The sequence below is a fragment of the Sardina pilchardus genome, chromosome 16, assembly GCF_963854185.1.
Source record: "Sardina pilchardus chromosome 16, fSarPil1.1, whole genome shotgun sequence".
NCBI lineage: Eukaryota > Metazoa > Chordata > Actinopteri > Clupeiformes > Clupeidae > Sardina > Sardina pilchardus.
The window spans coordinates 16,511,626-16,533,387 of NC_085009.1; the positions used below are offsets into that span (position 1 = coordinate 16,511,626).

At 52.1% G+C, this 21,762-nt stretch overlaps 33 non-coding genes across 33 annotated transcripts; all 33 read right to left on the reverse strand.

The window, feature by feature from the left end:
- Positions 1-193: 193 nt before the first annotated feature.
- Positions 194-407, reverse strand: LOC134060639 (small nucleolar RNA U3). The gene has a single exon (XR_009935245.1). It is a non-coding gene; the product is annotated as a small nucleolar RNA U3 (small nucleolar RNA).
- A 441-nt stretch (positions 408-848) lies between these two features.
- LOC134060640 (small nucleolar RNA U3) lies at positions 849-1,062 on the reverse strand. Its single transcript, XR_009935246.1, has one exon. It is a non-coding gene; the product is annotated as a small nucleolar RNA U3 (small nucleolar RNA).
- A 440-nt stretch (positions 1,063-1,502) lies between these two features.
- On the reverse strand, positions 1,503-1,716 carry LOC134060641 (small nucleolar RNA U3). The gene has a single exon (XR_009935247.1). It is a non-coding gene; the product is annotated as a small nucleolar RNA U3 (small nucleolar RNA).
- Positions 1,717-2,156: 440 nt separating this feature from the next.
- Positions 2,157-2,370, reverse strand: LOC134060642 (small nucleolar RNA U3). The gene has a single exon (XR_009935248.1). It is a non-coding gene; the product is annotated as a small nucleolar RNA U3 (small nucleolar RNA).
- A 441-nt stretch (positions 2,371-2,811) lies between these two features.
- On the reverse strand, positions 2,812-3,025 carry LOC134060643 (small nucleolar RNA U3). Its single transcript, XR_009935249.1, has one exon. It is a non-coding gene; the product is annotated as a small nucleolar RNA U3 (small nucleolar RNA).
- A 440-nt stretch (positions 3,026-3,465) lies between these two features.
- LOC134060645 (small nucleolar RNA U3) lies at positions 3,466-3,679 on the reverse strand. Its single transcript, XR_009935250.1, has one exon. It is a non-coding gene; the product is annotated as a small nucleolar RNA U3 (small nucleolar RNA).
- Positions 3,680-4,120: 441 nt separating this feature from the next.
- On the reverse strand, positions 4,121-4,334 carry LOC134060728 (small nucleolar RNA U3). Its single transcript, XR_009935331.1, has one exon. It is a non-coding gene; the product is annotated as a small nucleolar RNA U3 (small nucleolar RNA).
- Positions 4,335-4,774: 440 nt separating this feature from the next.
- LOC134060646 (small nucleolar RNA U3) lies at positions 4,775-4,988 on the reverse strand. The gene has a single exon (XR_009935251.1). It is a non-coding gene; the product is annotated as a small nucleolar RNA U3 (small nucleolar RNA).
- Positions 4,989-5,429: 441 nt separating this feature from the next.
- LOC134060648 (small nucleolar RNA U3) lies at positions 5,430-5,643 on the reverse strand. The gene has a single exon (XR_009935253.1). It is a non-coding gene; the product is annotated as a small nucleolar RNA U3 (small nucleolar RNA).
- A 439-nt stretch (positions 5,644-6,082) lies between these two features.
- On the reverse strand, positions 6,083-6,296 carry LOC134060649 (small nucleolar RNA U3). Its single transcript, XR_009935254.1, has one exon. It is a non-coding gene; the product is annotated as a small nucleolar RNA U3 (small nucleolar RNA).
- A 441-nt stretch (positions 6,297-6,737) lies between these two features.
- On the reverse strand, positions 6,738-6,951 carry LOC134060650 (small nucleolar RNA U3). The gene has a single exon (XR_009935255.1). It is a non-coding gene; the product is annotated as a small nucleolar RNA U3 (small nucleolar RNA).
- Positions 6,952-7,390: 439 nt separating this feature from the next.
- On the reverse strand, positions 7,391-7,604 carry LOC134060651 (small nucleolar RNA U3). The gene has a single exon (XR_009935256.1). It is a non-coding gene; the product is annotated as a small nucleolar RNA U3 (small nucleolar RNA).
- A 441-nt stretch (positions 7,605-8,045) lies between these two features.
- LOC134060652 (small nucleolar RNA U3) lies at positions 8,046-8,259 on the reverse strand. The gene has a single exon (XR_009935257.1). It is a non-coding gene; the product is annotated as a small nucleolar RNA U3 (small nucleolar RNA).
- Positions 8,260-8,699: 440 nt separating this feature from the next.
- LOC134060653 (small nucleolar RNA U3) lies at positions 8,700-8,913 on the reverse strand. The gene has a single exon (XR_009935258.1). It is a non-coding gene; the product is annotated as a small nucleolar RNA U3 (small nucleolar RNA).
- A 440-nt stretch (positions 8,914-9,353) lies between these two features.
- On the reverse strand, positions 9,354-9,567 carry LOC134060654 (small nucleolar RNA U3). Its single transcript, XR_009935259.1, has one exon. It is a non-coding gene; the product is annotated as a small nucleolar RNA U3 (small nucleolar RNA).
- A 441-nt stretch (positions 9,568-10,008) lies between these two features.
- On the reverse strand, positions 10,009-10,222 carry LOC134060655 (small nucleolar RNA U3). The gene has a single exon (XR_009935260.1). It is a non-coding gene; the product is annotated as a small nucleolar RNA U3 (small nucleolar RNA).
- A 440-nt stretch (positions 10,223-10,662) lies between these two features.
- On the reverse strand, positions 10,663-10,876 carry LOC134060656 (small nucleolar RNA U3). Its single transcript, XR_009935261.1, has one exon. It is a non-coding gene; the product is annotated as a small nucleolar RNA U3 (small nucleolar RNA).
- Positions 10,877-11,316: 440 nt separating this feature from the next.
- Positions 11,317-11,530, reverse strand: LOC134060657 (small nucleolar RNA U3). The gene has a single exon (XR_009935262.1). It is a non-coding gene; the product is annotated as a small nucleolar RNA U3 (small nucleolar RNA).
- Positions 11,531-11,971: 441 nt separating this feature from the next.
- On the reverse strand, positions 11,972-12,185 carry LOC134060659 (small nucleolar RNA U3). The gene has a single exon (XR_009935264.1). It is a non-coding gene; the product is annotated as a small nucleolar RNA U3 (small nucleolar RNA).
- Positions 12,186-12,625: 440 nt separating this feature from the next.
- Positions 12,626-12,839, reverse strand: LOC134060660 (small nucleolar RNA U3). The gene has a single exon (XR_009935265.1). It is a non-coding gene; the product is annotated as a small nucleolar RNA U3 (small nucleolar RNA).
- A 439-nt stretch (positions 12,840-13,278) lies between these two features.
- LOC134060661 (small nucleolar RNA U3) lies at positions 13,279-13,492 on the reverse strand. Its single transcript, XR_009935266.1, has one exon. It is a non-coding gene; the product is annotated as a small nucleolar RNA U3 (small nucleolar RNA).
- A 441-nt stretch (positions 13,493-13,933) lies between these two features.
- LOC134060662 (small nucleolar RNA U3) lies at positions 13,934-14,147 on the reverse strand. The gene has a single exon (XR_009935267.1). It is a non-coding gene; the product is annotated as a small nucleolar RNA U3 (small nucleolar RNA).
- Positions 14,148-14,586: 439 nt separating this feature from the next.
- Positions 14,587-14,800, reverse strand: LOC134060663 (small nucleolar RNA U3). Its single transcript, XR_009935268.1, has one exon. It is a non-coding gene; the product is annotated as a small nucleolar RNA U3 (small nucleolar RNA).
- A 441-nt stretch (positions 14,801-15,241) lies between these two features.
- LOC134060664 (small nucleolar RNA U3) lies at positions 15,242-15,455 on the reverse strand. Its single transcript, XR_009935269.1, has one exon. It is a non-coding gene; the product is annotated as a small nucleolar RNA U3 (small nucleolar RNA).
- A 440-nt stretch (positions 15,456-15,895) lies between these two features.
- On the reverse strand, positions 15,896-16,109 carry LOC134060665 (small nucleolar RNA U3). Its single transcript, XR_009935270.1, has one exon. It is a non-coding gene; the product is annotated as a small nucleolar RNA U3 (small nucleolar RNA).
- Positions 16,110-16,549: 440 nt separating this feature from the next.
- LOC134060666 (small nucleolar RNA U3) lies at positions 16,550-16,763 on the reverse strand. The gene has a single exon (XR_009935271.1). It is a non-coding gene; the product is annotated as a small nucleolar RNA U3 (small nucleolar RNA).
- Positions 16,764-17,204: 441 nt separating this feature from the next.
- LOC134060667 (small nucleolar RNA U3) lies at positions 17,205-17,418 on the reverse strand. Its single transcript, XR_009935272.1, has one exon. It is a non-coding gene; the product is annotated as a small nucleolar RNA U3 (small nucleolar RNA).
- A 439-nt stretch (positions 17,419-17,857) lies between these two features.
- On the reverse strand, positions 17,858-18,071 carry LOC134060668 (small nucleolar RNA U3). The gene has a single exon (XR_009935273.1). It is a non-coding gene; the product is annotated as a small nucleolar RNA U3 (small nucleolar RNA).
- Positions 18,072-18,512: 441 nt separating this feature from the next.
- Positions 18,513-18,726, reverse strand: LOC134060670 (small nucleolar RNA U3). The gene has a single exon (XR_009935275.1). It is a non-coding gene; the product is annotated as a small nucleolar RNA U3 (small nucleolar RNA).
- Positions 18,727-19,166: 440 nt separating this feature from the next.
- LOC134060671 (small nucleolar RNA U3) lies at positions 19,167-19,380 on the reverse strand. Its single transcript, XR_009935276.1, has one exon. It is a non-coding gene; the product is annotated as a small nucleolar RNA U3 (small nucleolar RNA).
- A 440-nt stretch (positions 19,381-19,820) lies between these two features.
- Positions 19,821-20,034, reverse strand: LOC134060672 (small nucleolar RNA U3). Its single transcript, XR_009935277.1, has one exon. It is a non-coding gene; the product is annotated as a small nucleolar RNA U3 (small nucleolar RNA).
- Positions 20,035-20,475: 441 nt separating this feature from the next.
- Positions 20,476-20,689, reverse strand: LOC134060673 (small nucleolar RNA U3). Its single transcript, XR_009935278.1, has one exon. It is a non-coding gene; the product is annotated as a small nucleolar RNA U3 (small nucleolar RNA).
- A 440-nt stretch (positions 20,690-21,129) lies between these two features.
- LOC134060674 (small nucleolar RNA U3) lies at positions 21,130-21,343 on the reverse strand. The gene has a single exon (XR_009935279.1). It is a non-coding gene; the product is annotated as a small nucleolar RNA U3 (small nucleolar RNA).
- Between the last annotated feature and the right edge of the window lie 419 nt (positions 21,344-21,762).

Here is a 21,762-nt window from a genome sequence, read left to right on the forward strand (position 1 = left end):
CAAACAGCAAAGAGAGAGTCAAAGCGCAGATTTGCCACTACATGTAGCAGGTTGTAGGGGGCAGGGGGGGGGGGGTTCAGACAAACGGCATAGAACTCTGTGACACAGCATGCAGCGAGACGTCAGACAGCTGATCAGCTCGGACGTACTTCTCTACGATTTCATATGCTCATTTTCGACAGACATGTATGCTATCACTCTGACAATACTTCTCTCCTCCTGCCCCCCGACAGGGAGCAGGAACGGTCATCAATGACAACAGACCTGAGACAAAAGTCCCGATCTCTGTCCGATTCGCGCTCAAAGAAAAGCATTATCGCTCATCATCGTGAATAGCGAGACGCAACACTTTAGAAACACATTTCTAAGTCAGAAACTATAGAAATGATCCCTGAAAGTATAGTCTTAACGTAACATAGGAGACTCGAGCAGAGCCTTTCGCGTGCTCAGTCTTCACCATGAGGGTGTCGGATCTATCCGTCAGCTGCTTTCAGGTGCCGAGCGCCGCCTCGCGACCAGGAAAAGACAGGTGACCCATGGACTCGGCTCTCCGGGGCGTCATCATGCGCGTGACGAGGCATGACGGAGCACGGAAATGGAGCGAGTAGCATGCGTGCTGGAGTTGTGCGACGAAAGGAGCCAGAATGCCAGTGTCAAACAGCAAAGAGAGAGTCAAAGCGCAGATTTGCCACTACATGTAGCAGGTTGTAGGGGGCAGGGGGCGGGGGGGTTCAGACAAACGGCATAGAACTCTGTGACACAGCATGCAGCGAGACGTCAGACAGCTGATCAGCTCGGACGTACTTCTCTACGATTTCATATGCTCATTTTCGACAGACATGTATGCTATCACTCTGACAATACTTCTCTCCTCCTGCCCCCCGACAGGGAGCAGGAACGGTCATCAATGACAACAGACCTGAGACAAAAGTCCCGATCTCTGTCCGATTCGCGCTCAAAGAAAAGCATTATCGCTCATCATCGTGAATAGCGAGACGCAACACTTTAGAAACACATTTCTAAGTCAGAAACTATAGAAATGATCCCTGAAAGTATAGTCTTAACGTAACATAGGAGACTCGAGCAGAGCCTTTCGCGTGCTCAGTCTTCACCATGAGGGTGTCGGATCTATCCGTCAGCTGCTTTCAGGTGCCGAGCGCCGCCTCGCGACCAAGAAAAGACAGGTGACCCATGGACTCGGCTCTCCGGGGCGTCATCATGCGCGTGACGAGGCATGACGGAGCACGGAAATGGCGCGAGTAGCATGCGTGCTGGAGTTGTGCGACGAAAGGAGCCAGAGTGCCAGTGTCAAACAGCAAAGAGAGAGTCAAAGCGCAGATTTGCCACTACATGTAGCAGGTTGTAGGGGGCAGGGGGGGGGGGGTTCAGACAAACGGCATAGAACTCTGTGACACAGCATGCAGCGAGACGTCAGACAGCTGATCAGCTCGGACGTACTTCTCTACGATTTCATATGCTCATTTTCGACAGACATGTATGCTATCACTCTGACAATACTTCTCTCCTCCTGCCCCCCGACAGGGAGCAGGAACGGTCATCAATGACAACAGACCTGAGACAAAAGTCCCGATCTCTGTCCGATTCGCGCTCAAAGAAAAGCATTATCGCTCATCATCGTGAATAGCGAGACGCAACACTTTAGAAACACATTTCTAAGTCAGAAACTATAGAAATGATCCCTGAAAGTATAGTCTTAACGTAACATAGGAGACTCGAGCAGAGCCTTTCGCGTGCTCAGTCTTCACCATGAGGGTGTCGGATCTATCCGTCAGCTGCTTTCAGGTGCCGAGCGCCGCCTCGCGACCAAGAAAAGACAGGTGACCCATGGACTCGGCTCTCCGGGGCGTCATCATGCGCGTGACGAGGCATGACGGAGCACGGAAATGGCGCGAGTAGCATGCGTGCTGGAGTTGTGCGACGAAAGGAGCCAGAGTGCCAGTGTCAAACAGCAAAGAGAGAGTCAAAGCGCAGATTTGCCACTACATGTAGCAGGTTGTAGGGGGCAGGGGGGGGGGGGTTCAGACAAACGGCATAGAACTCTGTGACACAGCATGCAGCGAGACGTCAGACAGCTGATCAGCTCGGACGTACTTCTCTACGATTTCATATGCTCATTTTCGACAGACATGTATGCTATCACTCTGACAATACTTCTCTCCTCCTGCCCCCCGACAGGGAGCAGGAACGGTCATCAATGACAACAGACCTGAGACAAAAGTCCCGATCTCTGTCCGATTCGCGCTCAAAGAAAAGCATTATCGCTCATCATCGTGAATAGCGAGACGCAACACTTTAGAAACACATTTCTAAGTCAGAAACTATAGAAATGATCCCTGAAAGTATAGTCTTAACGTAACATAGGAGACTCGAGCAGAGCCTTTCGCGTGCTCAGTCTTCACCATGAGGGTGTCGGATCTATCCGTCAGCTGCTTTCAGGTGCCGAGCGCCGCCTCGCGACCAGGAAAAGACAGGTGACCCATGGACTCGGCTCTCCGGGGCGTCATCATGCGCGTGACGAGGCATGACGGAGCACGGAAATGGAGCGAGTAGCATGCGTGCTGGAGTTGTGCGACGAAAGGAGCCAGAATGCCAGTGTCAAACAGCAAAGAGAGAGTCAAAGCGCAGATTTGCCACTACATGTAGCAGGTTGTAGGGGGCAGGGGGCGGGGGGGTTCAGACAAACGGCATAGAACTCTGTGACACAGCATGCAGCGAGACGTCAGACAGCTGATCAGCTCGGACGTACTTCTCTACGATTTCATATGCTCATTTTCGACAGACATGTATGCTATCACTCTGACAATACTTCTCTCCTCCTGCCCCCCGACAGGGAGCAGGAACGGTCATCAATGACAACAGACCTGAGACAAAAGTCCCGATCTCTGTCCGATTCGCGCTCAAAGAAAAGCATTATCGCTCATCATCGTGAATAGCGAGACGCAACACTTTAGAAACACATTTCTAAGTCAGAAACTATAGAAATGATCCCTGAAAGTATAGTCTTAACGTAACATAGGAGACTCGAGCAGAGCCTTTCGCGTGCTCAGTCTTCACCATGAGGGTGTCGGATCTATCCGTCAGCTGCTTTCAGGTGCCGAGCGCCGCCTCGCGACCAAGAAAAGACAGGTGACCCATGGACTCGGCTCTCCGGGGCGTCATCATGCGCGTGACGAGGCATGACGGAGCACGGAAATGGCGCGAGTAGCATGCGTGCTGGAGTTGTGCGACGAAAGGAGCCAGAGTGCCAGTGTCAAACAGCAAAGAGAGAGTCAAAGCGCAGATTTGCCACTACATGTAGCAGGTTGTAGGGGGCAGGGGGGGGGGGGTTCAGACAAACGGCATAGAACTCTGTGACACAGCATGCAGCGAGACGTCAGACAGCTGATCAGCTCGGACGTACTTCTCTACGATTTCATATGCTCATTTTCGACAGACATGTATGCTATCACTCTGACAATACTTCTCTCCTCCTGCCCCCCGACAGGGAGCAGGAACGGTCATCAATGACAACAGACCTGAGACAAAAGTCCCGATCTCTGTCCGATTCGCGCTCAAAGAAAAGCATTATCGCTCATCATCGTGAATAGCGAGACGCAACACTTTAGAAACACATTTCTAAGTCAGAAACTATAGAAATGATCCCTGAAAGTATAGTCTTAACGTAACATAGGAGACTCGAGCAGAGCCTTTCGCGTGCTCAGTCTTCACCATGAGGGTGTCGGATCTATCCGTCAGCTGCTTTCAGGTGCCGAGCGCCGCCTCGCGACCAGGAAAAGACAGGTGACCCATGGACTCGGCTCTCCGGGGCGTCATCATGCGCGTGACGAGGCATAACGGAGCACGGAAATGGAGCGAGTAGCATGCGTGCTGGAGTTGTGCGACGAAAGGAGCCAGAATGCCAGTGTCAAACAGCAAAGAGAGAGTCAAAGCGCAGATTTGCCACTACATGTAGCAGGTTGTAGGGGGCAGGGGGCGGGGGGGTTCAGACAAACGGCATAGAACTCTGTGACACAGCATGCAGCGAGACGTCAGACAGCTGATCAGCTCGGACGTACTTCTCTACGATTTCATATGCTCATTTTCGACAGACATGTATGCTATCACTCTGACAATACTTCTCTCCTCCTGCCGCCCGACAGGGAGCAGGAACGGTCATCAATGACAACAGACCTGAGACAAAAGTCCCGATCTCTGTCCGATTCGCGCTCAAAGAAAAGCATTATCGCTCATCATCGTGAATAGCGAGACGCAACACTTTAGAAACACATTTCTAAGTCAGAAACTATAGAAATGATCCCTGAAAGTATAGTCTTAACGTAACATAGGAGACTCGAGCAGAGCCTTTCGCGTGCTCAGTCTTCACCATGAGGGTGTCGGATCTATCCGTCAGCTGCTTTCAGGTGCCGAGCGCCGCCTCGCGACCAAGAAAAGACAGGTGACCCATGGACTCGGCTCTCCGGGGCGTCATCATGCGCGTGACGAGGCATGACGGAGCACGGAAATGGCGCGAGTAGCATGCGTGCTGGAGTTGTGCGACGAAAGGAGCCAGAGTGCCAGTGTCAAACAGCAAAGAGAGAGTCAAAGCGCAGATTTGCCACTACATGTAGCAGGTTGTAGGGGGCAGGGGGGGGGGGGTTCAGACAAACGGCATAGAACTCTGTGACACAGCATGCAGCGAGACGTCAGACAGCTGATCAGCTCGGACATACTTCTCTACGATTTCATATGCTCATTTTCGACAGACATGTATGCTATCACTCTGACAATACTTCTCTCCTCCTGCCCCCCGACAGGGAGCAGGAACGGTCATCAATGACAACAGACCTGAGACAAAAGTCCCGATCTCTGTCCGATTCGCGCTCAAAGAAAAGCATTATCGCTCATCATCGTGAATAGCGAGACGCAACACTTTAGAAACACATTTCTAAGTCAGAAACTATAGAAATGATCCCTGAAAGTATAGTCTTAACGTAACATAGGAGACTCGAGCAGAGCCTTTCGCGTGCTCAGTCTTCACCATGAGGGTGTCGGATCTATCCGTCAGCTGCTTTCAGGTGCCGAGCGCCGCCTCGCGACCAGGAAAAGACAGGTGACCCATGGACTCGGCTCTCCGGGGCGTCATCATGCGCGTGACGAGGCATGACGGAGCACGGAAATGGAGCGAGTAGCATGCGTGCTGGAGTTGTGCGACGAAAGGAGCCAGAATGCCAGTGTCAAACAGCAAAGAGAGAGTCAAAGCGCAGATTTGCCACTACATGTAGCAGGTTGTAGGGGGCAGGGGGCGGGGGGGTTCAGACAAACGGCATAGAACTCTGTGACACAGCATGCAGCGAGACGTCAGACAGCTGATCAGCTCGGACGTACTTCTCTACGATTTCATATGCTCATTTTCGACAGACATGTATGCTATCACTCTGACAATACTTCTCTCCTCCTGCCCCCCGACAGGGAGCAGGAACGGTCATCAATGACAACAGACCTGAGACAAAAGTCCCGATCTCTGTCCGATTCGCGCTCAAAGAAAAGCATTATCGCTCATCATCGTGAATAGCGAGACGCAACACTTTAGAAACACATTTCTAAGTCAGAAACTATAGAAATGATCCCTGAAAGTATAGTCTTAACGTAACATAGGAGACTCGAGCAGAGCCTTTCGCGTGCTCAGTCTTCACCATGAGGGTGTCGGATCTATCCGTCAGCTGCTTTCAGGTGCCGAGCGCCGCCTCGCGACCAAGAAAAGACAGGTGACCCATGGACTCGGCTCTCCGGGGCGTCATCATGCGCGTGACGAGGCATGACGGAGCACGGAAATGGCGCGAGTAGCATGCGTGCTGGAGTTGTGCGACGAAAGGAGCCAGAGTGCCAGTGTCAAACAGCAAAGAGAGAGTCAAAGCGCAGATTTGCCACTACATGTAGCAGGTTGTAGGGGGCGGGGGGGGGGGGTTCAGACAAACGGCATAGAACTCTGTGACACAGCATGCAGCGAGACGTCAGACAGCTGATCAGCTCGGACGTACTTCTCTACGATTTCATATGCTCATTTTCGACAGACATGTATGCTATCACTCTGACAATACTTCTCTCCTCCTGCCCCCCGACAGGGAGCAGGAACGGTCATCAATGACAACAGACCTGAGACAAAAGTCCCGATCTCTGTCCGATTCGCGCTCAAAGAAAAGCATTATCGCTCATCATCGTGAATAGCGAGACGCAACACTTTAGAAACACATTTCTAAGTCAGAAACTATAGAAATGATCCCTGAAAGTATAGTCTTAACGTAACATAGGAGACTCGAGCAGAGCCTTTCGCGTGCTCAGTCTTCACCATGAGGGTGTCGGATCTATCCGTCAGCTGCTTTCAGGTGCCGAGCGCCGCCTCGCGACCAGGAAAAGACAGGTGACCCATGGACTCGGCTCTCCGGGGCGTCATCATGCGCGTGACGAGGCATGACGGAGCACGGAAATGGAGCGAGTAGCATGCGTGCTGGAGTTGTGCGACGAAAGGAGCCAGAATGCCAGTGTCAAACAGCAAAGAGAGAGTCAAAGCGCAGATTTGCCACTACATGTAGCAGGTTGTAGGGGGCAGGGGGCGGGGGGGTTCAGACAAACGGCATAGAACTCTGTGACACAGCATGCAGCGAGACGTCAGACAGCTGATCAGCTCGGACGTACTTCTCTACGATTTCATATGCTCATTTTCGACAGACATGTATGCTATCACTCTGACAATACTTCTCTCCTCCTGCCCCCCGACAGGGAGCAGGAACGGTCATCAATGACAACAGACCTGAGACAAAAGTCCCGATCTCTGTCCGATTCGCGCTCAAAGAAAAGCATTATCGCTCATCATCGTGAATAGCGAGACGCAACACTTTAGAAACACATTTCTAAGTCAGAAACTATAGAAATGATCCCTGAAAGTATAGTCTTAACGTAACATAGGAGACTCGAGCAGAGCCTTTCGCGTGCTCAGTCTTCACCATGAGGGTGTCGGATCTATCCGTCAGCTGCTTTCAGGTGCCGAGCGCCGCCTCGCGACCAAGAAAAGACAGGTGACCCATGGACTCGGCTCTCCGGGGCGTCATCATGCGCGTGACGAGGCATGACGGAGCACGGAAATGGCGCGAGTAGCATGCGTGCTGGAGTTGTGCGACGAAAGGAGCCAGAGTGCCAGTGTCAAACAGCAAAGAGAGAGTCAAAGCGCAGATTTGCCACTACATGTAGCAGGTTGTAGGGGGCGGGGGGGGGGGGTTCAGACAAACGGCATAGAACTCTGTGACACAGCATGCAGCGAGACGTCAGACAGCTGATCAGCTCGGACGTACTTCTCTACGATTTCATATGCTCATTTTCGACAGACATGTATGCTATCACTCTGACAATACTTCTCTCCTCCTGCCCCCCGACAGGGAGCAGGAACGGTCATCAATGACAACAGACCTGAGACAAAAGTCCCGATCTCTGTCCGATTCGCGCTCAAAGAAAAGCATTATCGCTCATCATCGTGAATAGCGAGACGCAACACTTTAGAAACACATTTCTAAGTCAGAAACTATAGAAATGATCCCTGAAAGTATAGTCTTAACGTAACATAGGAGACTCGAGCAGAGCCTTTCGCGTGCTCAGTCTTCACCATGAGGGTGTCGGATCTATCCGTCAGCTGCTTTCAGGTGCCGAGCGCCGCCTCGCGACCAGGAAAAGACAGGTGACCCATGGACTCGGCTCTCCGGGGCGTCATCATGCGCGTGACGAGGCATGACGGAGCACGGAAATGGAGCGAGTAGCATGCGTGCTGGAGTTGTGCGACGAAAGGAGCCAGAATGCCAGTGTCAAACAGCAAAGAGAGAGTCAAAGCGCAGATTTGCCACTACATGTAGCAGGTTGTAGGGGGCAGGGGGCGGGGGGGTTCAGACAAACGGCATAGAACTCTGTGACACAGCATGCAGCGAGACGTCAGACAGCTGATCAGCTCGGACGTACTTCTCTACGATTTCATATGCTCATTTTCGACAGACATGTATGCTATCACTCTGACAATACTTCTCTCCTCCTGCCCCCCGACAGGGAGCAGGAACGGTCATCAATGACAACAGACCTGAGACAAAAGTCCCGATCTCTGTCCGATTCGCGCTCAAAGAAAAGCATTATCGCTCATCATCGTGAATAGCGAGACGCAACACTTTAGAAACACATTTCTAAGTCAGAAACTATAGAAATGATCCCTGAAAGTATAGTCTTAACGTAACATAGGAGACTCGAGCAGAGCCTTTCGCGTGCTCAGTCTTCACCATGAGGGTGTCGGATCTATCCGTCAGCTGCTTTCAGGTGCCGAGCGCCGCCTCGCGACCAAGAAAAGACAGGTGACCCATGGACTCGGCTCTCCGGGGCGTCATCATGCGCGTGACGAGGCATGACGGAGCACGGAAATGGCGCGAGTAGCATGCGTGCTGGAGTTGTGCGACGAAAGGAGCCAGAGTGCCAGTGTCAAACAGCAAAGAGAGAGTCAAAGCGCAGATTTGCCACTACATGTAGCAGGTTGTAGGGGGCAGGGGGGGGGGGGTTCAGACAAACGGCATAGAACTCTGTGACACAGCATGCAGCGAGACGTCAGACAGCTGATCAGCTCGGACGTACTTCTCTACGATTTCATATGCTCATTTTCGACAGACATGTATGCTATCACTCTGACAATACTTCTCTCCTCCTGCCCCCCGACAGGGAGCAGGAACGGTCATCAATGACAACAGACCTGAGACAAAAGTCCCGATCTCTGTCCGATTCGCGCTCAAAGAAAAGCATTATCGCTCATCATCGTGAATAGCGAGACGCAACACTTTAGAAACACATTTCTAAGTCAGAAACTATAGAAATGATCCCTGAAAGTATAGTCTTAACGTAACATAGGAGACTCGAGCAGAGCCTTTCGCGTGCTCAGTCTTCACCATGAGGGTGTCGGATCTATCCGTCAGCTGCTTTCAGGTGCCGAGCGCCGCCTCGCGACCAAGAAAAGACAGGTGACCCATGGACTCGGCTCTCCGGGGCGTCATCATGCGCGTGACGAGGCATGACGGAACACGGAAATGGCGCGAGTAGCATGCGTGCTGGAGTTGTGCGACGAAAGGAGCCAGAGTGCCAGTGTCAAACAGCAAAGAGAGAGTCAAAGCGCAGATTTGCCACTACATGTAGCAGGTTGTAGGGGGCAGGGGGGGGGGGGTTCAGACAAACGGCATAGAACTCTGTGACACAGCATGCAGCGAGACGTCAGACAGCTGATCAGCTCGGACGTACTTCTCTACGATTTCATATGCTCATTTTCGACAGACATGTATGCTATCACTCTGACAATACTTCTCTCCTCCTGCCCCCCGACAGGGAGCAGGAACGGTCATCAATGACAACAGACCTGAGACAAAAGTCCCGATCTCTGTCCGATTCGCGCTCAAAGAAAAGCATTATCGCTCATCATCGTGAATAGCGAGACGCAACACTTTAGAAACACATTTCTAAGTCAGAAACTATAGAAATGATCCCTGAAAGTATAGTCTTAACGTAACATAGGAGACTCGAGCAGAGCCTTTCGCGTGCTCAGTCTTCACCATGAGGGTGTCGGATCTATCCGTCAGCTGCTTTCAGGTGCCGAGCGCCGCCTCGCGACCAGGAAAAGACAGGTGACCCATGGACTCGGCTCTCCGGGGCGTCATCATGCGCGTGACGAGGCATGACGGAGCACGGAAATGGAGCGAGTAGCATGCGTGCTGGAGTTGTGCGACGAAAGGAGCCAGAATGCCAGTGTCAAACAGCAAAGAGAGAGTCAAAGCGCAGATTTGCCACTACATGTAGCAGGTTGTAGGGGGCAGGGGGCGGGGGGGTTCAGACAAACGGCATAGAACTCTGTGACACAGCATGCAGCGAGACGTCAGACAGCTGATCAGCTCGGACGTACTTCTCTACGATTTCATATGCTCATTTTCGACAGACATGTATGCTATCACTCTGACAATACTTCTCTCCTCCTGCCCCCCGACAGGGAGCAGGAACGGTCATCAATGACAACAGACCTGAGACAAAAGTCCCGATCTCTGTCCGATTCGCGCTCAAAGAAAAGCATTATCGCTCATCATCGTGAATAGCGAGACGCAACACTTTAGAAACACATTTCTAAGTCAGAAACTATAGAAATGATCCCTGAAAGTATAGTCTTAACGTAACATAGGAGACTCGAGCAGAGCCTTTCGCGTGCTCAGTCTTCACCATGAGGGTGTCGGATCTATCCGTCAGCTGCTTTCAGGTGCCGAGCGCCGCCTCGCGACCAAGAAAAGACAGGTGACCCATGGACTCGGCTCTCCGGGGCGTCATCATGCGCGTGACGAGGCATGACGGAGCACGGAAATGGCGCGAGTAGCATGCGTGCTGGAGTTGTGCGACGAAAGGAGCCAGAGTGCCAGTGTCAAACAGCAAAGAGAGAGTCAAAGCGCAGATTTGCCACTACATGTAGCAGGTTGTAGGGGGCAGGGGGGGGGGGGTTCAGACAAACGGCATAGAACTCTGTGACACAGCATGCAGCGAGACGTCAGACAGCTGATCAGCTCGGACGTACTTCTCTACGATTTCATATGCTCATTTTCGACAGACATGTATGCTATCACTCTGACAATACTTCTCTCCTCCTGCCCCCCGACAGGGAGCAGGAACGGTCATCAATGACAACAGACCTGAGACAAAAGTCCCGATCTCTGTCCGATTCGCGCTCAAAGAAAAGCATTATCGCTCATCATCGTGAATAGCGAGACGCAACACTTTAGAAACACATTTCTAAGTCAGAAACTATAGAAATGATCCCTGAAAGTATAGTCTTAACGTAACATAGGAGACTCGAGCAGAGCCTTTCGCGTGCTCAGTCTTCACCATGAGGGTGTCGGATCTATCCGTCAGCTGCTTTCAGGTGCCGAGCGCCGCCTCGCGACCAAGAAAAGACAGGTGACCCATGGACTCGGCTCTCCGGGGCGTCATCATGCGCGTGACGAGGCATGACGGAGCACGGAAATGGCGCGAGTAGCATGCGTGCTGGAGTTGTGCGACGAAAGGAGCCAGAGTGCCAGTGTCAAACAGCAAAGAGAGAGTCAAAGCGCAGATTTGCCACTACATGTAGCAGGTTGTAGGGGGCAGGGGGGGGGGGGTTCAGACAAACGGCATAGAACTCTGTGACACAGCATGCAGCGAGACGTCAGACAGCTGATCAGCTCGGACGTACTTCTCTACGATTTCATATGCTCATTTTCGACAGACATGTATGCTATCACTCTGACAATACTTCTCTCCTCCTGCCCCCCGACAGGGAGCAGGAACGGTCATCAATGACAACAGACCTGAGACAAAAGTCCCGATCTCTGTCCGATTCGCGCTCAAAGAAAAGCATTATCGCTCATCATCGTGAATAGCGAGACGCAACACTTTAGAAACACATTTCTAAGTCAGAAACTATAGAAATGATCCCTGAAAGTATAGTCTTAACGTAACATAGGAGACTCGAGCAGAGCCTTTCGCGTGCTCAGTCTTCACCATGAGGGTGTCGGATCTATCCGTCAGCTGCTTTCAGGTGCCGAGCGCCGCCTCGCGACCAGGAAAAGACAGGTGACCCATGGACTCGGCTCTCCGGGGCGTCATCATGCGCGTGACGAGGCATGACGGAGCACGGAAATGGAGCGAGTAGCATGCGTGCTGGAGTTGTGCGACGAAAGGAGCCAGAATGCCAGTGTCAAACAGCAAAGAGAGAGTCAAAGCGCAGATTTGCCACTACATGTAGCAGGTTGTAGGGGGCAGGGGGCGGGGGGGTTCAGACAAACGGCATAGAACTCTGTGACACAGCATGCAGCGAGACGTCAGACAGCTGATCAGCTCGGACGTACTTCTCTACGATTTCATATGCTCATTTTCGACAGACATGTATGCTATCACTCTGACAATACTTCTCTCCTCCTGCCCCCCGACAGGGAGCAGGAACGGTCATCAATGACAACAGACCTGAGACAAAAGTCCCGATCTCTGTCCGATTCGCGCTCAAAGAAAAGCATTATCGCTCATCATCGTGAATAGCGAGACGCAACACTTTAGAAACACATTTCTAAGTCAGAAACTATAGAAATGATCCCTGAAAGTATAGTCTTAACGTAACATAGGAGACTCGAGCAGAGCCTTTCGCGTGCTCAGTCTTCACCATGAGGGTGTCGGATCTATCCGTCAGCTGCTTTCAGGTGCCGAGCGCCGCCTCGCGACCAAGAAAAGACAGGTGACCCATGGACTCGGCTCTCCGGGGCGTCATCATGCGCGTGACGAGGCATGACGGAGCACGGAAATGGCGCGAGTAGCATGCGTGCTGGAGTTGTGCGACGAAAGGAGCCAGAGTGCCAGTGTCAAACAGCAAAGAGAGAGTCAAAGCGCAGATTTGCCACTACATGTAGCAGGTTGTAGGGGGCAGGGGGGGGGGGGTTCAGACAAACGGCATAGAACTCTGTGACACAGCATGCAGCGAGACGTCAGACAGCTGATCAGCTCGGACGTACTTCTCTACGATTTCATATGCTCATTTTCGACAGACATGTATGCTATCACTCTGACAATACTTCTCTCCTCCTGCCCCCCGACAGGGAGCAGGAACGGTCATCAATGACAACAGACCTGAGACAAAAGTCCCGATCTCTGTCCGATTCGCGCTCAAAGAAAAGCATTATCGCTCATCATCGTGAATAGCGAGACGCAACACTTTAGAAACACATTTCTAAGTCAGAAACTATAGAAATGATCCCTGAAAGTATAGTCTTAACGTAACATAGGAGACTCGAGCAGAGCCTTTCGCGTGCTCAGTCTTCACCATGAGGGTGTCGGATCTATCCGTCAGCTGCTTTCAGGTGCCGAGCGCCGCCTCGCGACCAAGAAAAGACAGGTGACCCATGGACTCGGCTCTCCGGGGCGTCATCATGCGCGTGACGAGGCATGACGGAGCACGGAAATGGCGCGAGTAGCATGCGTGCTGGAGTTGTGCGACGAAAGGAGCCAGAGTGCCAGTGTCAAACAGCAAAGAGAGAGTCAAAGCGCAGATTTGCCACTACATGTAGCAGGTTGTAGGGGGCGGGGGGGGGGGGTTCAGACAAACGGCATAGAACTCTGTGACACAGCATGCAGCGAGACGTCAGACAGCTGATCAGCTCGGACGTACTTCTCTACGATTTCATATGCTCATTTTCGACAGACATGTATGCTATCACTCTGACAATACTTCTCTCCTCCTGCCCCCCGACAGGGAGCAGGAACGGTCATCAATGACAACAGACCTGAGACAAAAGTCCCGATCTCTGTCCGATTCGCGCTCAAAGAAAAGCATTATCGCTCATCATCGTGAATAGCGAGACGCAACACTTTAGAAACACATTTCTAAGTCAGAAACTATAGAAATGATCCCTGAAAGTATAGTCTTAACGTAACATAGGAGACTCGAGCAGAGCCTTTCGCGTGCTCAGTCTTCACCATGAGGGTGTCGGATCTATCCGTCAGCTGCTTTCAGGTGCCGAGCGCCGCCTCGCGACCAGGAAAAGACAGGTGACCCATGGACTCGGCTCTCCGGGGCGTCATCATGCGCGTGACGAGGCATGACGGAGCACGGAAATGGAGCGAGTAGCATGCGTGCTGGAGTTGTGCGACGAAAGGAGCCAGAATGCCAGTGTCAAACAGCAAAGAGAGAGTCAAAGCGCAGATTTGCCACTACATGTAGCAGGTTGTAGGGGGCAGGGGGCGGGGGGGTTCAGACAAACGGCATAGAACTCTGTGACACAGCATGCAGCGAGACGTCAGACAGCTGATCAGCTCGGACGTACTTCTCTACGATTTCATATGCTCATTTTCGACAGACATGTATGCTATCACTCTGACAATACTTCTCTCCTCCTGCCCCCCGACAGGGAGCAGGAACGGTCATCAATGACAACAGACCTGAGACAAAAGTCCCGATCTCTGTCCGATTCGCGCTCAAAGAAAAGCATTATCGCTCATCATCGTGAATAGCGAGACGCAACACTTTAGAAACACATTTCTAAGTCAGAAACTATAGAAATGATCCCTGAAAGTATAGTCTTAACGTAACATAGGAGACTCGAGCAGAGCCTTTCGCGTGCTCAGTCTTCACCATGAGGGTGTCGGATCTATCCGTCAGCTGCTTTCAGGTGCCGAGCGCCGCCTCGCGACCAAGAAAAGACAGGTGACCCATGGACTCGGCTCTCCGGGGCGTCATCATGCGCGTGACGAGGCATGACGGAGCACGGAAATGGCGCGAGTAGCATGCGTGCTGGAGTTGTGCGACGAAAGGAGCCAGAGTGCCAGTGTCAAACAGCAAAGAGAGAGTCAAAGCGCAGATTTGCCACTACATGTAGCAGGTTGTAGGGGGCGGGGGGGGGGGGTTCAGACAAACGGCATAGAACTCTGTGACACAGCATGCAGCGAGACGTCAGACAGCTGATCAGCTCGGACGTACTTCTCTACGATTTCATATGCTCATTTTCGACAGACATGTATGCTATCACTCTGACAATACTTCTCTCCTCCTGCCCCCCGACAGGGAGCAGGAACGGTCATCAATGACAACAGACCTGAGACAAAAGTCCCGATCTCTGTCCGATTCGCGCTCAAAGAAAAGCATTATCGCTCATCATCGTGAATAGCGAGACGCAACACTTTAGAAACACATTTCTAAGTCAGAAACTATAGAAATGATCCCTGAAAGTATAGTCTTAACGTAACATAGGAGACTCGAGCAGAGCCTTTCGCGTGCTCAGTCTTCACCATGAGGGTGTCGGATCTATCCGTCAGCTGCTTTCAGGTGCCGAGCGCCGCCTCGCGACCAGGAAAAGACAGGTGACCCATGGACTCGGCTCTCCGGGGCGTCATCATGCGCGTGACGAGGCATGACGGAGCACGGAAATGGAGCGAGTAGCATGCGTGCTGGAGTTGTGCGACGAAAGGAGCCAGAATGCCAGTGTCAAACAGCAAAGAGAGAGTCAAAGCGCAGATTTGCCACTACATGTAGCAGGTTGTAGGGGGCAGGGGGCGGGGGGGTTCAGACAAACGGCATAGAACTCTGTGACACAGCATGCAGCGAGACGTCAGACAGCTGATCAGCTCGGACGTACTTCTCTACGATTTCATATGCTCATTTTCGACAGACATGTATGCTATCACTCTGACAATACTTCTCTCCTCCTGCCCCCCGACAGGGAGCAGGAACGGTCATCAATGACAACAGACCTGAGACAAAAGTCCCGATCTCTGTCCGATTCGCGCTCAAAGAAAAGCATTATCGCTCATCATCGTGAATAGCGAGACGCAACACTTTAGAAACACATTTCTAAGTCAGAAACTATAGAAATGATCCCTGAAAGTATAGTCTTAACGTAACATAGGAGACTCGAGCAGAGCCTTTCGCGTGCTCAGTCTTCACCATGAGGGTGTCGGATCTATCCGTCAGCTGCTTTCAGGTGCCGAGCGCCGCCTCGCGACCAAGAAAAGACAGGTGACCCATGGACTCGGCTCTCCGGGGCGTCATCATGCGCGTGACGAGGCATGACGGAGCACGGAAATGGCGCGAGTAGCATGCGTGCTGGAGTTGTGCGACGAAAGGAGCCAGAGTGCCAGTGTCAAACAGCAAAGAGAGAGTCAAAGCGCAGATTTGCCACTACATGTAGCAGGTTGTAGGGGGCAGGGGGGGGGGGGTTCAGACAAACGGCATAGAACTCTGTGACACAGCATGCAGCGAGACGTCAGACAGCTGATCAGCTCGGACGTACTTCTCTACGATTTCATATGCTCATTTTCGACAGACATGTATGCTATCACTCTGACAATACTTCTCTCCTCCTGCCCCCCGACAGGGAGCAGGAACGGTCATCAATGACAACAGACCTGAGACAAAAGTCCCGATCTCTGTCCGATTCGCGCTCAAAGAAAAGCATTATCGCTCATCATCGTGAATAGCGAGACGCAACACTTTAGAAACACATTTCTAAGTCAGAAACTATAGAAATGATCCCTGAAAGTATAGTCTTAACGTAACATAGGAGACTCGAGCAGAGCCTTTCGCGTGCTCAGTCTTCACCATGAGGGTGTCGGATCTATCCGTCAGCTGCTTTCAGGTGCCGAGCGCCGCCTCGCGACCAAGAAAAGACAGGTGACCCATGGACTCGGCTCTCCGGGGCGTCATCATGCGCGTGACGAGGCATGACGGAGCACGGAAATGGCGCGAGTAGCATGCGTGCTGGAGTTGTGCGACGAAAGGAGCCAGAGTGCCAGTGTCAAACAGCAAAGAGAGAGTCAAAGCGCAGATTTGCCACTACATGTAGCAGGTTGTAGGGGGCAGGGGGGGGGGGGTTCAGACAAACGGCATAGAACTCTGTGACACAGCATGCAGCGAGACGTCAGACAGCTGATCAGCTCGGACGTACTTCTCTACGATTTCATATGCTCATTTTCGACAGACATGTATGCTATCACTCTGACAATACTTCTCTCCTCCTGCCCCCCGACAGGGAGCAGGAACGGTCATCAATGACAACAGACCTGAGACAAAAGTCCCGATCTCTGTCCGATTCGCGCTCAAAGAAAAGCATTATCGCTCATCATCGTGAATAGCGAGACGCAACACTTTAGAAACACATTTCTAAGTCAGAAACTATAGAAATGATCCCTGAAAGTATAGTCTTAACGTAACATAGGAGACTCGAGCAGAGCCTTTCGCGTGCTCAGTCTTCACCATGAGGGTGTCGGATCTATCCGTCAGCTGCTTTCAGGTGCCGAGCGCCGCCTCGCGACCAGGAAAAGACAGGTGACCCATGGACTCGGCTCTCCGGGGCGTCATCATGCGCGTGACGAGGCATGACGGAGCACGGAAATGGAGCGAGTAGCATGCGTGCTGGAGTTGTGCGACGAAAGGAGCCAGAATGCCAGTGTCAAACAGCAAAGAGAGAGTCAAAGCGCAGATTTGCCACTACATGTAGCAGGTTGTAGGGGGCAGGGGGCGGGGGGGTTCAGACAAACGGCATAGAACTCTGTGACACAGCATGCAGCGAGACGTCAGACAGCTGATCAGCTCGGACGTACTTCTCTACGATTTCATATGCTCATTTTCGACAGACATGTATGCTATCACTCTGACAATACTTCTCTCCTCCTGCCCCCCGACAGGGAGCAGGAACGGTCATCAATGACAACAGACCTGAGACAAAAGTCCCGATCTCTGTCCGATTCGCGCTCAAAGAAAAGCATTATCGCTCATCATCGTGAATAGCGAGACGCAACACTTTAGAAACACATTTCTAAGTCAGAAACTATAGAAATGATCCCTGAAAGTATAGTCTTAACGTAACATAGGAGACTCGAGCAGAGCCTTTCGCGTGCTCAGTCTTCACCATGAGGGTGTCGGATCTATCCGTCAGCTGCTTTCAGGTGCCGAGCGCCGCCTCGCGACCAAGAAAAGACAGGTGACCCATGGACTCGGCTCTCCGGGGCGTCATCATGCGCGTGACGAGGCATGACGGAGCACGGAAATGGCGCGAGTAGCATGCGTGCTGGAGTTGTGCGACGAAAGGAGCCAGAGTGCCAGTGTCAAACAGCAAAGAGAGAGTCAAAGCGCAGATTTGCCACTACATGTAGCAGGTTGTAGGGGGCGGGGGGGGGGGGTTCAGACAAACGGCATAGAACTCTGTGACACAGCATGCAGCGAGACGTCAGACAGCTGATCAGCTCGGACGTACTTCTCTACGATTTCATATGCTCATTTTCGACAGACATGTATGCTATCACTCTGACAATACTTCTCTCCTCCTGCCCCCCGACAGGGAGCAGGAACGGTCATCAATGACAACAGACCTGAGACAAAAGTCCCGATCTCTGTCCGATTCGCGCTCAAAGAAAAGCATTATCGCTCATCATCGTGAATAGCGAGACGCAACACTTTAGAAACACATTTCTAAGTCAGAAACTATAGAAATGATCCCTGAAAGTATAGTCTTAACGTAACATAGGAGACTCGAGCAGAGCCTTTCGCGTGCTCAGTCTTCACCATGAGGGTGTCGGATCTATCCGTCAGCTGCTTTCAGGTGCCGAGCGCCGCCTCGCGACCAGGAAAAGACAGGTGACCCATGGACTCGGCTCTCCGGGGCGTCATCATGCGCGTGACGAGGCATGACGGAGCACGGAAATGGAGCGAGTAGCATGCGTGCTGGAGTTGTGCGACGAAAGGAGCCAGAATGCCAGTGTCAAACAGCAAAGAGAGAGTCAAAGCGCAGATTTGCCACTACATGTAGCAGGTTGTAGGGGGCAGGGGGCGGGGGGGTTCAGACAAACGGCATAGAACTCTGTGACACAGCATGCAGCGAGACGTCAGACAGCTGATCAGCTCGGACGTACTTCTCTACGATTTCATATGCTCATTTTCGACAGACATGTATGCTATCACTCTGACAATACTTCTCTCCTCCTGCCCCCCGACAGGGAGCAGGAACGGTCATCAATGACAACAGACCTGAGACAAAAGTCCCGATCTCTGTCCGATTCGCGCTCAAAGAAAAGCATTATCGCTCATCATCGTGAATAGCGAGACGCAACACTTTAGAAACACATTTCTAAGTCAGAAACTATAGAAATGATCCCTGAAAGTATAGTCTTAACGTAACATAGGAGACTCGAGCAGAGCCTTTCGCGTGCTCAGTCTTCACCATGAGGGTGTCGGATCTATCCGTCAGCTGCTTTCAGGTGCCGAGCGCCGCCTCGCGACCAAGAAAAGACAGGTGACCCATGGACTCGGCTCTCCGGGGCGTCATCATGCGCGTGACGAGGCATGACGGAGCACGGAAATGGCGCGAGTAGCATGCGTGCTGGAGTTGTGCGACGAAAGGAGCCAGAGTGCCAGTGTCAAACAGCAAAGAGAGAGTCAAAGCGCAGATTTGCCACTACATGTAGCAGGTTGTAGGGGGCAGGGGGGGGGGGGTTCAGACAAACGGCATAGAACTCTGTGACACAGCATGCAGCGAGACGTCAGACAGCTGATCAGCTCGGACGTACTTCTCTACGATTTCATATGCTCATTTTCGACAGACATGTATGCTATCACTCTGACAATACTTCTCTCCTCCTGCCCCCCGACAGGGAGCAGGAACGGTCATCAATGACAACAGACCTGAGACAAAAGTCCCGATCTCTGTCCGATTCGCGCTCAAAGAAAAGCATTATCGCTCATCATCGTGAATAGCGAGACGCAACACTTTAGAAACACATTTCTAAGTCAGAAACTATAGAAATGATCCCTGAAAGTATAGTCTTAACGTAACATAGGAGACTCGAGCAGAGCCTTTCGCGTGCTCAGTCTTCACCATGAGGGTGTCGGATCTATCCGTCAGCTGCTTTCAGGTGCCGAGCGCCGCCTCGCGACCAAGAAAAGACAGGTGACCCATGGACTCGGCTCTCCGGGGCGTCATCATGCGCGTGACGAGGCATGACGGAGCACGGAAATGGCGCGAGTAGCATGCGTGCTGGAGTTGTGCGACGAAAGGAGCCAGAGTGCCAGTGTCAAACAGCAAAGAGAGAGTCAAAGCGCAGATTTGCCACTACATGTAGCAGGTTGTAGGGGGCAGGGGGGGGGGGGTTCAGACAAACGGCATAGAACTCTGTGACACAGCATGCAGCGAGACGTCAGACAGCTGATCAGCTCGGACGTACTTCTCTACGATTTCATATGCTCATTTTCGACAGACATGTATGCTATCACTCTGACAATACTTCTCTCCTCCTGCCCCCCGACAGGGAGCAGGAACGGTCATCAATGACAACAGACCTGAGACAAAAGTCCCGATCTCTGTCCGATTCGCGCTCAAAGAAAAGCATTATCGCTCATCATCGTGAATAGCGAGACGCAACACTTTAGAAACACATTTCTAAGTCAGAAACTATAGAAATGATCCCTGAAAGTATAGTCTTAACGTAACATAGGAGACTCGAGCAGAGCCTTTCGCGTGCTCAGTCTTCACCATGAGGGTGTCGGATCTATCCGTCAGCTGCTTTCAGGTGCCGAGCGCCGCCTCGCGACCAGGAAAAGACAGGTGACCCATGGACTCGGCTCTCCGGGGCGTCATCATGCGCGTGACGAGGCATGACGGAGCACGGAAATGGAGCGAGTAGCATGCGTGCTGGAGTTGTGCGACGAAAGGAGCCAGAATGCCAGTGTCAAACAGCAAAGAGAGAGTCAAAGCGCAGATTTGCCACTACATGTAGCAGGTTGTAGGGGGCAGGGGGCGGGGGGGTTCAGACAAACGGCATAGAACTCTGTGACACAGCATGCAGCGAGACGTCAGACAGCTGATCAGCTCGGACGTACTTCTCTACGATTTCATATGCTCATTTTCGACAGACATGTATGCTATCACTCTGACAATACTTCTCTCCTCCTGCCCCCCGACAGGGAGCAGGAACGGTCATCAATGACAACAGACCTGAGACAAAAGTCCCGATCTCTGTCCGATTCGCGCTCAAAGAAAAGCATTATCGCTCATCATCGTGAATAGCGAGACGCAACACTTTAGAAACACATTTCTAAGTCAGAAACTATAGAAATGATCCCTGAAAGTATAGTCTTAACGTAACATAGGAGACTCGAGCAGAGCCTTTCGCGTGCTCAGTCTTCACCATGAGGGTGTCGGATCTATCCGTCAGCTGCTTTCAGGTGCCGAGCGCCGCCTCGCGACCAAGAAAAGACAGGTGACCCATGGACTCGGCTCTCCGGGGCGTCATCATGCGCGTGACGAGGCATGACGGAGCACGGAAATGGCGCGAGTAGCATGCGTGCTGGAGTTGTGCGACGAAAGGAGCCAGAGTGCCAGTGTCAAACAGCAAAGAGAGAGTCAAAGCGCAGATTTGCCACTACATGTAGCAGGTTGTAGGGGGCAGGGGGGGGGGGGTTCAGACAAACGGCATAGAACTCTGTGACACAGCATGCAGCGAGACGTCAGACAGCTGATCAGCTCGGACGTACTTCTCTACGATTTCATATGCTCATTTTCGACAGACATGTATGCTATCACTCTGACAATACTTCTCTCCTCCTGCCCCCCGACAGGGAGCAGGAACGGTCATCAATGACAACAGACCTGAGACAAAAGTCCCGATCTCTGTCCGATTCGCGCTCAAAGAAAAGCATTATCGCTCATCATCGTGAATAGCGAGACGCAACACTTTAGAAACACATTTCTAAGTCAGAAACTATAGAAATGATCCCTGAAAGTATAGTCTTAACGTAACATAGGAGACTCGAGCAGAGCCTTTCGCGTGCTCAGTCTTCACCATGAGGGTGTCGGATCTATCCGTCAGCTGCTTTCAGGTGCCGAGCGCCGCCTCGCGACCAAGAAAAGACAGGTGACCCATGGACTCGGCTCTCCGGGGCGTCATCATGCGCGTGACGAGGCATGACGGAGCACGGAAATGGCGCGAGTAGCATGCGTGCTGGAGTTGTGCGACGAAAGGAGCCAGAGTGCCAGTGTCAAACAGCAAAGAGAGAGTCAAAGCGCAGATTTGCCACTACATGTAGCAGGTTGTAGGGGGCAGGGGGGGGGGGGTTCAGACAAACGGCATAGAACTCTGTGACACAGCATGCAGCGAGACGTCAGACAGCTGATCAGCTCGGACGTACTTCTCTACGATTTCATATGCTCA